The sequence below is a fragment of the Stylophora pistillata genome, chromosome 5 (assembly GCF_964205215.1).
Source record: "Stylophora pistillata chromosome 5, jaStyPist1.2, whole genome shotgun sequence".
NCBI classification, from domain to species: Eukaryota; Metazoa; Cnidaria; class Anthozoa; order Scleractinia; family Pocilloporidae; genus Stylophora; species Stylophora pistillata.
The window spans coordinates 27729470-27741323 of NC_142523.1; the positions used below are offsets into that span (position 1 = coordinate 27729470).

The window sequence follows — 11854 nt, forward strand, 5'->3', positions numbered from 1 at the left end:
CTCAGCCAATCAGATGGAAAATCTTATTTCTCATAATGGCGTGCTTTTTCCAGCGCTGGATGCCAACTGCTTACGTTGAATATGAGTTCCTAGAGCTTTAACTGATTTTTCATTGTCCTAATTCACCGCTACAAGAACTTAACTTAGAATAAGAATAAGCAATCCATTGTCAAGTGCATTTTCGAGCACTGGATGCCAGATGCTTCCTTTAGATTTAAGTTCCCTTAGGGGGGAACAATAGGTTACAACAACTTGGATTTTTTAAAACTTAATCGACATGGCCTCCGAAAAGAATAAGTAATTCACACGGGATCCTATTGTAAATGGGATCTTAAGTACTAAAGAAAAAATTGTCGTTTTAAGCATGAAAATGAAGAATAAAAATTGCGCGGGAAAAGTTTTCTTCGACTTACCAGCTAGGTGATTGAAGAATTGGCATGTAAAGTAAAACATATAGAAATAAATTAAAATACGCACCTTCAGCTCAAATACATCCAGTTGTTTTTTAAGAAATGCTGCAAAATTTTTCCTTCACATAACACCTGTACCCCAGTTCAATAAGTTAACGTAAACGCGCTGTAAAGGCGCCATAAAAATACAAATGCTTTATTCAAAAATAAAGCATGTACTTACGTTCTAATGGTTTTATCAGAACCAAGGCCATGGAATAGAAACAAAAAAAAAAACAAACAAAAACAAGAAATCAAGAACAGAAAAATAAATGGAATTACCTAACTAGCAAATACCTAACTAGCAAGAGATATTCATTAATCGGTCGGCCAAAGCCTCTGTACAATAGCTAGTTTTGATATATAACTATTTATAAAATCAAGACTTAAATCCTTAGTATCAAATGAATGACAGTTGAATGTCACAGTCTCCTGTAGATGGCATGAAATCTTTACTTAAACTGAGCCTCTCGATCGAAACCGGATCCTTAGCTACTTATGGTTCACCCTGAATGAATATTTTTAAAAGAAGCCACTTCAAAACGGCTCAAAGCAGTTTTAGGCAAATACAACTTAGGTAGTAAGGCGAATTTCAGAATATCGTGTTTATTAGTGATCATTATTTTTCATCCATATATTTGTTCCTAATAATATTTGTGAAACGAAAATTTTAATGTCTATTACTACCAAGAGTACATTACAGGGAAATACAAATATACGTTACATGATGGTTACTGCAGTGGTGAAAGCAGTGAAAAGACATGCTAAACCCACCAAAATTACTATTAAAAAAACCACATACTTACCGTCTGTTTGTCAGTCAAGGTAGGTAATGGAAAAAGAGAAAAATTTTAGTAAGTGATGCACAGTTGTTATTCCTTTCATAGTTCTTGATCTTGGTATGGTTAAGACAAAGTGTCTTGTTAATGGAAAGCTTGCCAAAACTGTTGAGTACTTGAAATAGTGATCATATCGGCACTGAATGGGGAAGTCTGACCGAAAAAGAGTCTTTGACATATTGTCAACCACCATTGGTAAAAAGTTCACTTTGCAAAAATGTTCCTCTTGGCTGCAATTATAAATGACCACTGAGGCGAAAACTATGCCCGCCCGATTCATTGTCAGGAAAGCTTACAACTCTACCCTTTCGCAAAAGGAGATAACGAAAAATCGTAATAACTCAATGTCTCTCTCATAATGACTGACTGGTGCGTCAGAAATGTGAAAATGAATGAGAAATAGTAAAAAAAAAAAGAAGATACTTACGACCTGTTTTGTCAATGACACGTCGGTGACAAAATAAAATAGAAAAAGGACATAATTAGACTTAAATGTTGTGTCAGTTTAAAGCCGGTTTAATATAGAAATTAACAATGCAAATTAACTTTTGTCTTTGAAAATATTTTTATACTTATATCATAATCTCTCGCGGACACAAGAGATACCAAACAGAAACAAAGAGCAGTTGAACGCTCCAAGTTATGGGCTCCTGTTTTCGGATAAGTGAACCATTTACAGGCATGCGAAAACGATTAATGTTCCTTAACAAAAGATGAAGCGACATTTCACCGCCAAAAAAGGAAGAAAAAGAAAGGCAAAGAGATGATGATGATAGCGAGAAATAGTGACTGACTTACAAGAGAAACAAAACTTAATATACTTTGCAAAGCTAAGAAGGTTAAATTGTTTTATTTCACCAAAATTTACATGAATCGCAAACCACTTTGAAGAGTAACAATAAAGAGAAATGCTTCGGGAAGTGCTGTTAAATTTTCAATTTTTTAACGTATTGCTTAAAACATGATTTCTGAATTAAAATATTTTCTTACCCGCTAAAATGTCCATAAACCATAATTTTAAAGAGGAAAGAACGACAAAATAAATTGTTAGTTGAATTTAAGTGTTCCATACAAAATGATTACACATGTACTGACACAACACACTGATACATAATAGTACTGATTTTTTCTCTTTCACCGCATTTTGCGAATTCATTTTTGTGTTAGTAAGAGATATAACGTGCACAAAGGCCAATGATCCCACACTGAAAAAGGAAAATGACAACACACAAAGAAACTGTTGTGCGCGAATGTTATTGTACTTTTTTTTAAGTGGCTGAATATACTCTGCATAGGTTTTTTCACTTGTCCTAAAGTGATCTGATGGATACGTTGAGAAAAATATCGATTTTAGATGACTCAAGTTCCACCTACTACGCGATCATCAGACTGAAGAGCATTCTACGAAAGCAGAATTATACGCTCAAGTTTTTAATTAAAAAATTCCATGAAAGCTGCTCATGTCAACGTGACACGCACTCAAATAATGCCTTTATTTGACGTCGATATTTGTTGTCGACTAATCGGCTGCGCTTGGAGAGTCCACAACATTTTGACCACTGTGAGGATGAATATCATTGTCGATAAGAGTACAGACCACGCTAATCCACTGTCGGTTTGTTTAATGTACCTTAAGCAATCGCAATGTCAACTTGCTGGACAAAAGATCTGATCCGGTTAGAAAATGTCGGGCTAGATTGCAGAATACCCGGCCACAAAAATGTCTTACTTAAGAAATTGCCACCACAGTCCCGCAGTGGTGTTTAATAATGCTGCCCCCGCAGTCCGCAGTGGCAAGTCTTTTGCTAAACCGACCGCATCATTAAATAGTCATCCCCGCGCGTTGCGAATCGACCGCATCATCCCCTCAACCAAACTAAAGAAATGTTGATTAATTTTTTTTTTCAAATTCTGTTTCTATGAACTTTAATAAATAGTAACTACCGATTAACAAACAGCGAAGCGAACTATTAAATACAGTCATCGCCGCGCGTTTACGCGAACTATTAATAATAATTACACACATTTTAAATTAAACCTTACATACTTAGTCCGAAGAGGCGCAAGCTAATCGTGGAAAACTTTTTACTATATTTACAAAAGCAGTCATCGCAATTAACAAGGTTCATGTCGCCTCCACAAATAGAACATAATCGAGACTTGGTCAAGCAAACCTTCCCCCATTAACCACTGAATAAGTCTATCTTTATCGTTCAGTAAAATAATCAAGTTATCGTAACGCCATTTTCTCTGCTTTCCCTCATCTCGCGCATAACCTCCCTTTGGCATGCCACATTGCGTCTCCTTCTCTTGTTTTTGGGCTTCAGGTGGAGTTTGTGTGCTACTGCTGGATGGCCGGGTTTTTTCGATCCTATACACACTTGTAAACATGTTTCAATAAACTACCTTTTTTAATCAAAACAACCTCCTCCCTTTGTTTGTCCTAAGGATATGATATCTTATTAAATGTGAGAACAAAATTCTTTTAATTCCTTAACTTTTAATTTCAGAGATTTAACAACTCTTAAATAATGAACAAACGAAAATTGCTTTCAATTACTCGCCAGAACAATATCACTAGCATAAATCTTAGTGCCGGCGTCCCAAACAACAGCTCGCGTTATTCCAGTCATGTTAACCTCTTTCTTAGTTCACTGTAGTAAGCTAAGGATATGATATTCTAGTTATACTCGTGGTAATCCCTTCAAGAGTGTATACCGTTTCCAAGCTTTACAAGCAGAACGAACAGACGTGAGTGAATTTACAGCGACGATTGAATTCTATACGATTTCCTTACAGCAAGCTCTTCACTGACAACGAAATACACCGTTTTGTTAAAAATAAGGGTGTATCAGTTGGAAGCTCAGAAAGCTATTTTATTCCTACTTTGCTTACTACAACAGCCTTTATCCTCGCATGCAACGACTCCCGCGTTGAAGTCATTTCCACCCACAGGCAGCCTCTTAACCTGTTCACCATATTTGTTGGATTTCCAGGGACTGGTGAGTATAAAATATGTATATTTGGTTTTACGATGCCTTAACCAAAAGTTTCCTATTTTTTTCCTCCGTTCGCCAACGGTTTACATGGGTTAGATCGTATCTGGTTAGTCTTGCAAACCTCTTGCTAACTCTAACTTAACCGTTATTTTTTAAGGGCCCTTTTCATAAACAAGACTTTTTGTTTCTACAACAGGAAAATCGTCTGCGATACAGCACGCAGCCCAAGATTCCCTAGAAGCTTCAGACCTAACCTCAACTGTACTCAGCAAAACAACTTCGTCAGGTCTGGTGAAGCATCTGGCCAAGAACAAGAAAGCCATTCTATTATTTCCGGAGGTGTTTGACAGAATCAACAAATTGATGAAGTCAGACGAGGACAATACCACAGGAGACGTCCAGCTACTCTGCAAACTGTTCTCTGGTGAGCGCTGTTCCTATCACTACTCAACGGAAGACACGAGACTAATACCGCCTAACACTGCTTTCACCATCCTTGGCTCAACACAATTGTTAAACGCCGCCAAGCTCATCGCAAAGATGGACCATGGCCACGGTTTAATCGACCGAGTTTTATTTGCAACTCCTCTAGCTTTAAGGCCTACGCTTTCCGAAATGGAGGCTGCTAAAGACTACCTATCAACCGAAGTCATGAGCGATTTCGAGGAAATCTTTCTGACTATTAATAATATTGCCAACAATACAGTTTACACCTTTGAGGACGACGCAATCGCCATTGTGCGAGAAAACCTTGACATGTTTGTCGCAGAGGTAAATGAAGCAATTCAAGACGGCACAGTGCCTCCAAAAACCAAGACACCAGAACTTATCCCCCGCCTAGCTACAGCCCTACACGTCTTCAATCACGTCATAGCCGAACTGCTCGCTGGCGTCCCTTCCACGGAACCTCCAACCAAAATAAGCAAGTCAACACTGGAGAATGCCTCAGTCTTCGTTAACCATCTTGAGACTCAGAAGGGAATCTTATGTCAGGTAAAGCAACAGAAGTTTATTTTAAAGCAACATATTTTACTATTAAGTCGCATTTTGCCTTCATTAGAAAGGAATGCCCTCCGTCGAAAGTCTTTGGCTACGGTAACTGAATTTTACCAATAAAGCACTCATTGTAAAATACTCGTTTATGTTTTTCTTCCCAATTCAATCCTTTTCTTGCATGCCTTCATTCTTGTGTAACTCCCTTTTATTCTCCTCCAGTTCCCCAAAGAAATCATTAATTCGTTTTGAGATAAAACGATCGAACAACCAACGAACGATTCAGTCGAGGAGAGCATCCTTTTGTCACCTGGACCGGCAGTAACGTACAAAGCCTTTAAGCATGGTAAGAGATCATCTCCAACAATCGCTGAGGCCGAGTACGAGCGCGCCACAGAGTCCTCGCAGGCGGATGGGTTTGGAAGAATAGTACAATTCCTTGTTCCACGGGCTAGAGCTACAAGCAAAGTCTTTGTGAAGTCGAAACCAGACACGTATCCGACCACAGCACCAGTAACACTTTTAATTTTGAAGCACGATTCCTGGTTTTGCTAATTTAACTAAGTCCGTCACTTATTTCTCGCAGTCTCTTGATAAACAGGCAGGCGATGGCTAACTGAATTTACTCTGTTTCTTTGAAACAGAGCTGGTATTACCTTGTTTTATACCGCAAAATGAAAACGGGAACTTGGAAACTTGCTTGAGCAAATTTGATAGCAAAAGTTGCAACTTACTTGTACAGGTTGAAACTTGCTCGACTCAAGCTGTCAATCAATTACCAATGACGAGGCAAAAGTTTGCAAGTTTGCAATAAAAAGAATACCCAGTTTGACTGTAAGCATCTGAGGCTTTATTTTTGGCTACAAAATTAACTATCAAGCTATAAAATTCAAATTTTTTTTACAACAATCACCACAATAGCTAATTACTTTCCTTATATTGTTGTTGACACTAAAGTTTTGAAACTGATGCAAGTGACAACACATCTGGTCAAAACAAAAAAATAATTGGTCACGTGATAAAAATTTTTAGTCATTTCTGTTTAGGATAGGTACACCATCATTCACTCACGTTGTGACCCCTTTGATTCCTCCTAGAGTTTACTACTCTTTCATCCTGCTTGTTTGCCACTTGGGGCAATCCCTCATTCCTCATGTGGGTTAAAAACTCCACTGATTTTGGCCTTGAGGGTTTTAAAGTAAATCTTTAAGGCACCTGTGACAAAAGCAATTCAAAAATTATATCACAAATCTTGATCATTGTCCAGAATAAAATAAAAATACCTCTGAAAAATAGTATCACTAAAAATGTCTGAATGTTGCACTCATTTTCTTTGTTTGATATTGGATAAATGGACCCAACAAAAGAATCTTCAAAAGTGACCAAAGTACATACAAATTAATGCAAACACCTTAATTTTCACGTTCTTAGTCAATCATATCATCAATGGATAAACTTAGCAGAATAGCTGTGTGACCAGGCTCACAATTGTGCATGACATTGCAATATTTTTGTTATAATTTTAGAATTACATCTTCAAAAACTATTTCCTATGATAATCAAATTACCATACACACAGGATTTGCATCATAAATTTCCTTTAAGTCGCACCATCACACCTAACTATTTCCTATGATAACCAAATCATCCTAAACACAGGATTTGCAGCTAAATTTCCTTTAGAATGATCACACCTTACTTCCAAAATTTTAGAGGATTTCCTGCTATTGTTCGATTCCTTATAAAAGAAGTACAGTTAGTTAGTTTAACTCAGTAGTTCAGAGTGTCAAGACCAGCACTTACAAGCTCAGAACCTTTGGTCACAAAAAAAGTAACTCCAGTACATGTAACCTCAAGTTAGTGACCTATTTTACTGAGGATTTGCTTGCAATCACCCTTGCTTTTTATCAGTATTATTTCTTTTGTACTTTCCTGTATAAATAAATTTTATTGTGGCTATAAGTCTGTCTCTTTGTTCAAATAACAACATCAGAACCTGCCTCGGTCACAGCTAGTTTAAGTTAAAGGCTAGAGAGGAACTATGGAAGTAAAGTGTCTTGCCCAAGAACACACAATACAACACACTGGTCCAGGCCAATGCTCAAACCCAAATGTCTGATCCACAGTCCAATGTGCCAGCTATTAAGCCACCAAATATTATAGTCATAATTATAGAAAATTAATCTATACTTACACTCTAATATAACAGGATCAGCCTCTTTGAAAGCTGATGTTGCTCTGACACCTCTTTCGATTGCTTGGGTAACCTCAAGGTTGGTGTGATCATTAAAACTGAAAAGCAAAATGATGTTAAGCTTTTAAGTACTTGGGTTGATGTATTCTGTAACTCAAATTAATAGAAACACTCAAAACATATATTGTTCGGTAGAAGTTTGGAAGAACCATAAAACTTGCTAAACACTGGCCAATGGCTCATATTCCCACAGCATTTCTCATTCTCCCAACTTACCTATGACAGTTCGACTATCATGCACCATTTCACCAGGGCTTTATGAAAACACAAAATCATACATATCCCTGATCATCTGAGATGGTCGGGGATAAATCGGGAGTGCCGCTATTTACCTGATGGCGGCCAGATTTCTGCAATCATTCCCAACATATGAAAACATAAATTGGCAAAATCTGGGACGATCACGAAACAGCGAAATCCCAGAGCCTCTGGAACTTTCCCAACATACATGTACAAAAACCCAGCTTACATCACAGACAGTGCATCTTAAAAATTTGGCCAAGTTTTTCAAGTCTGCCATTCTCAATCTTGCCCAATCTTGACCATCCTTGTTTCTTTTTGGTTTATTGTTACCTCTTTGGTGTTTTTTAACTTAGAAAACTAAATTTGAAAGTAACTTTTGTACATCAGCAAAATGGCTTAAAATATCATGACATAGCTCCTTTAAAACTACATACTACAATAACTCAACAGTAAATTTCATCGTTTAAAAACAAAATGACCGTCTATTGTTATGATGGCTATGTGCATGAAATCAGCAACAAAGTGTTATCAACAAGCTGTTATCAACAAGCTGTTATCAACACCGTGACGTCTCAAAGTTCAAATAACCAAAATACTGTACTCACCACCATATCTCGTGGAAGGTTTTCACTTTTCCTTTTTTTCTGCCACTGCGGGTGCTGATTGTTGGCCTTGTAAGTTGTCAATTCGACGGTGAAAGTGCCTAGACGTTAGCGGTGGCTCGGAAAGCTCGTCAAAATCAATCCCTGCATTGCTCGATCTGTTTCTGTGAGACATATTACAAAACTGCGGAGTAACTTTTGGTTAAAGGCTTGCTTCAACGAAGACGTGACACTTGGACGAAAGACGCTTTAAATTTGAAGTGACGTTTGAAATCCCGCCGATTATGTTAATGTCCAAGAATTCGAATTACACAAAGCGTCGCGCGAGGGCCTTTAGGGATTACCTGCGCATGCACTTCCAAAAATTTGCATATTTTTTTTGCGGACCGGAGTGCAGCGGCAAATGTTAGTGTAATGCTCGTCAGTTCTCGTCATTTGTTAGCTCAATATCTTTTCTCAATTCGAAAAGGAGGGAAAAAGAGTTATTACTGCAGTCACTGTGATGACTTTCTCAGTCGAGGTACCCGATCCAGACATCTCGAAATTGCCTCTGAAAGTGACAATAGCGCTAGCGACGTCAAGAGAGATTCTGAAGTACACTGCTTGGAATCCTACGATAGTTTTGAGGATCATGAGGAATACCTCAGTGCAGATTTAGCCCTGTCCCTATCCATTGTTCTATCTTTTTTATTTACTTTTAACACAATGACATTTCTCTTCTTTTCGACAGGCTAATGGTGGACATTGGCTTGGGTTTTTACTAATAAAATACGAACAGTACCGCAGAAGTTAACAGTCAGTTCAAGCAACTGTATGGCTTGCACCGGTCAAGTCACGCAATTCCTTGTACGAGCCTCTACCAATATTTAGTTTGTTTTAATAAAAATCACACTTTTGATCCAGACAAAAAATGCCCAAATCTTAGTGATCTCCTTAGAGATACAAAGTAGGGGAACTGAATAGATCACCCAACGGGGGACGCGAGTGAAAAAAAACGTCTCCGTGGGGTAAAATAGGGTTCGTATGATGTTGAACACATTTGTCTGTTTTGTCTAATATTTGTCCTTGAATGAAATATGGCTTCATATTTAAACAATATTTGTCTTGCATTTATCACGGACAAATACGATAACATATTTGTCACCCATTTGAAGTCTTTGCGACCAGGACAAAAATGTAAAGTCAGATTTGTCTCACATTTGACCTAGAGCCAAATTTGTTCAAATCCATTATTTCATCCAGTGTTAGGGTTTTATCTTCTTTTTAGGGTTTTGGTTTTCCCCCAGCTAAAAATAATCATTACATCTAAGCATCTTAGAAGAGTTAGACAAATTTCTTTCATAGACTACGGGACTGCGGAACGCCATTAAAACTTCACAATGACAACGGAAGAGAGTTTGCCTTTCTTAAATGGGGGTAGTCGCTGGCATTTTTACCACGAGGGCTCACAAAATGCATTTCCGAGAGCCGCTCGCACTCGTTCCGCCTTTGTCCGATGAGAGTAAAAAGGCTATTGATGGAATAACTTGCGACTTTTAGGCGGATAGGCTATTATCCTTTTAAAAAGGCTTTAACAATTCGGGCTAATTTCGTGGCATCAATTTAGTATCCTTTTGTTTATATTTTTCTGCGCAAATTTTTATTCATCGACTCTGGGACTGCGGACCGCGGTGGCATTTCATCCTACTCCTTGCCCTTTAACAAATTTCATTCAAAGACAACAAGAATGCGTACCGCGGTGGCAGTTTATAGTACTCCTTGCCCATCTGAACACATTTCATTCATCGACTACGGGACTGCGGACCGCGGTGGCAGTTCATCCTACTCCTTGCCCTATAACAAATTTCATTCAACGACAACGGGACTGCGGACCGCGGGAGCAGTCCACTTATAACAAGCGTGAGTGGAAGGGTATTCTGCAATCGCTCCAAATGTCGCCTTGAGAACAATTATTTTTATTACGATTAGGAATTTTACAGAGAGAAAAGGCACATTAACACACCAACTACAATTCATAAATAAAACTCAATTATCAGTTATGGAAAGGATGACAGGTTCTGCGCGTATTTCACTTGTTGATAATCAACTTGCTTCATATAATTCAAATCCAATAGATACCATCATCGTAACTAATAACTATTAAGGAACGTAAATGTTACTTACTCCCTGATTTGTCAAATTTGCGGTCCAATGTGCCAGGTTAAAAGGAAAATGAGGAAAACAAGAAAAGAAGAAAGTAAATGTACCAGAGTAATCAGGTGCAGACAAGAACTTAAAGTGAAAAAGGCAAATAATAACAAAAAAGGAAACTGTTCTACATGGATGATTCTCTACTTCTTTTAAGTGGTTGAATATACTCTGCGTAGGTTGTTTCACTTGTCCTAAGGCGCTCTGATAGATACGCTGAGAAAAAACATCGACTTTAGATAACTCAAGTTTCACATACTCGGTGATCACCAGATAGGAGAGTTTTCTACGCAAGTAGAATTGTGCGCTTAAAAATTAATTTAATTAATTCAATAAGGAAAATCCTGTACGATTGGAATTGCGCTTTCTATTACTGGTCACGATAAGGAGCTTTTTACCACAGTTGGCAATAATGTCGCAATCTGATCGGCCAATTTGCCATTGTCGATATGAGTACAGACAACGCTACTCAAGTCAACGTGGCACGCACACTAATAATCTTTTAAGTGATGTCGATATTTATTGTGGACTCACTCAGCTGCGCTTCGGGATTCCACAACATTTTAACCACTATGGGGATGAATATCGTCTTCAATAAGAGTCCAGGCTACGCTAAATCAATGTCAATTTGTTTAATGAAACATAAGCAATCGCAATGCCAGCTTGCTAAACAAAAGATCTGAACTGGTTAGAAAGTGTCGCCTTCACAACAATTATTTTTCGCGAGGATTAGGATTTTTAGAGAGATAGAAAGCACATTAGCACACCAACTACAATTCATAAATAAAACTCAATTATCAGGTACGGAAAGGAAGACAGGTTCTGCGCGTATTTCACTTGTTGATAATCAACTTGCTTGAAATAATTCAAATCCAATAGATACCATCATCGTAATAACTATTAAGGAATGTAAATGTTACTTACGGGCTGATTTGTCAAATTTGCGGTCCAATGTGCCAGGTTAAAAGGAAAATGAGGAAAACAAGAAAAGAAGAAAGTAAATGTACCAGAGTAATCAGGTGCGGACAAGAGCTTTTATAACATAACCAAAGTAAAGCGCGCGCTCTGATTGGTCAATTTAGCGTCCCCCATTTGCCCAGGGTGTACGCTGCTGACGTGAGCAAATGCAAAGACTCTTTTTCCGCGCGCGCTTGTTTTTTCTGGTCACGTAAGATTTGTTAAATAAACGGGAACTCTTTAGCTACAATGTATCAATGTTATGTTATAAAACAAATGGTTAACACCACAGCGTACACTATTGAGTTATGGATGCACTTGGGAGGTTTGC

At 38.0% G+C, this 11854-nt stretch overlaps 1 pseudogene across 1 annotated transcript; it reads right to left on the minus strand.

Moving 5' to 3' along the window:
• Window positions 1-5802: 5802 nt before the first annotated feature.
• On the minus strand, window positions 5803-9053 carry LOC111346452 (uncharacterized; annotated as a pseudogene). Its single transcript, XR_016001981.1, has 4 exons — window positions 9022-9053; window positions 8383-8448; window positions 7475-7572; window positions 5803-6495 (listed from the first exon to the last, which is right to left on the minus strand). The product of XR_016001981.1 is annotated as an uncharacterized LOC111346452 (transcript).
• Between the last annotated feature and the right edge of the window lie 2801 nt (window positions 9054-11854).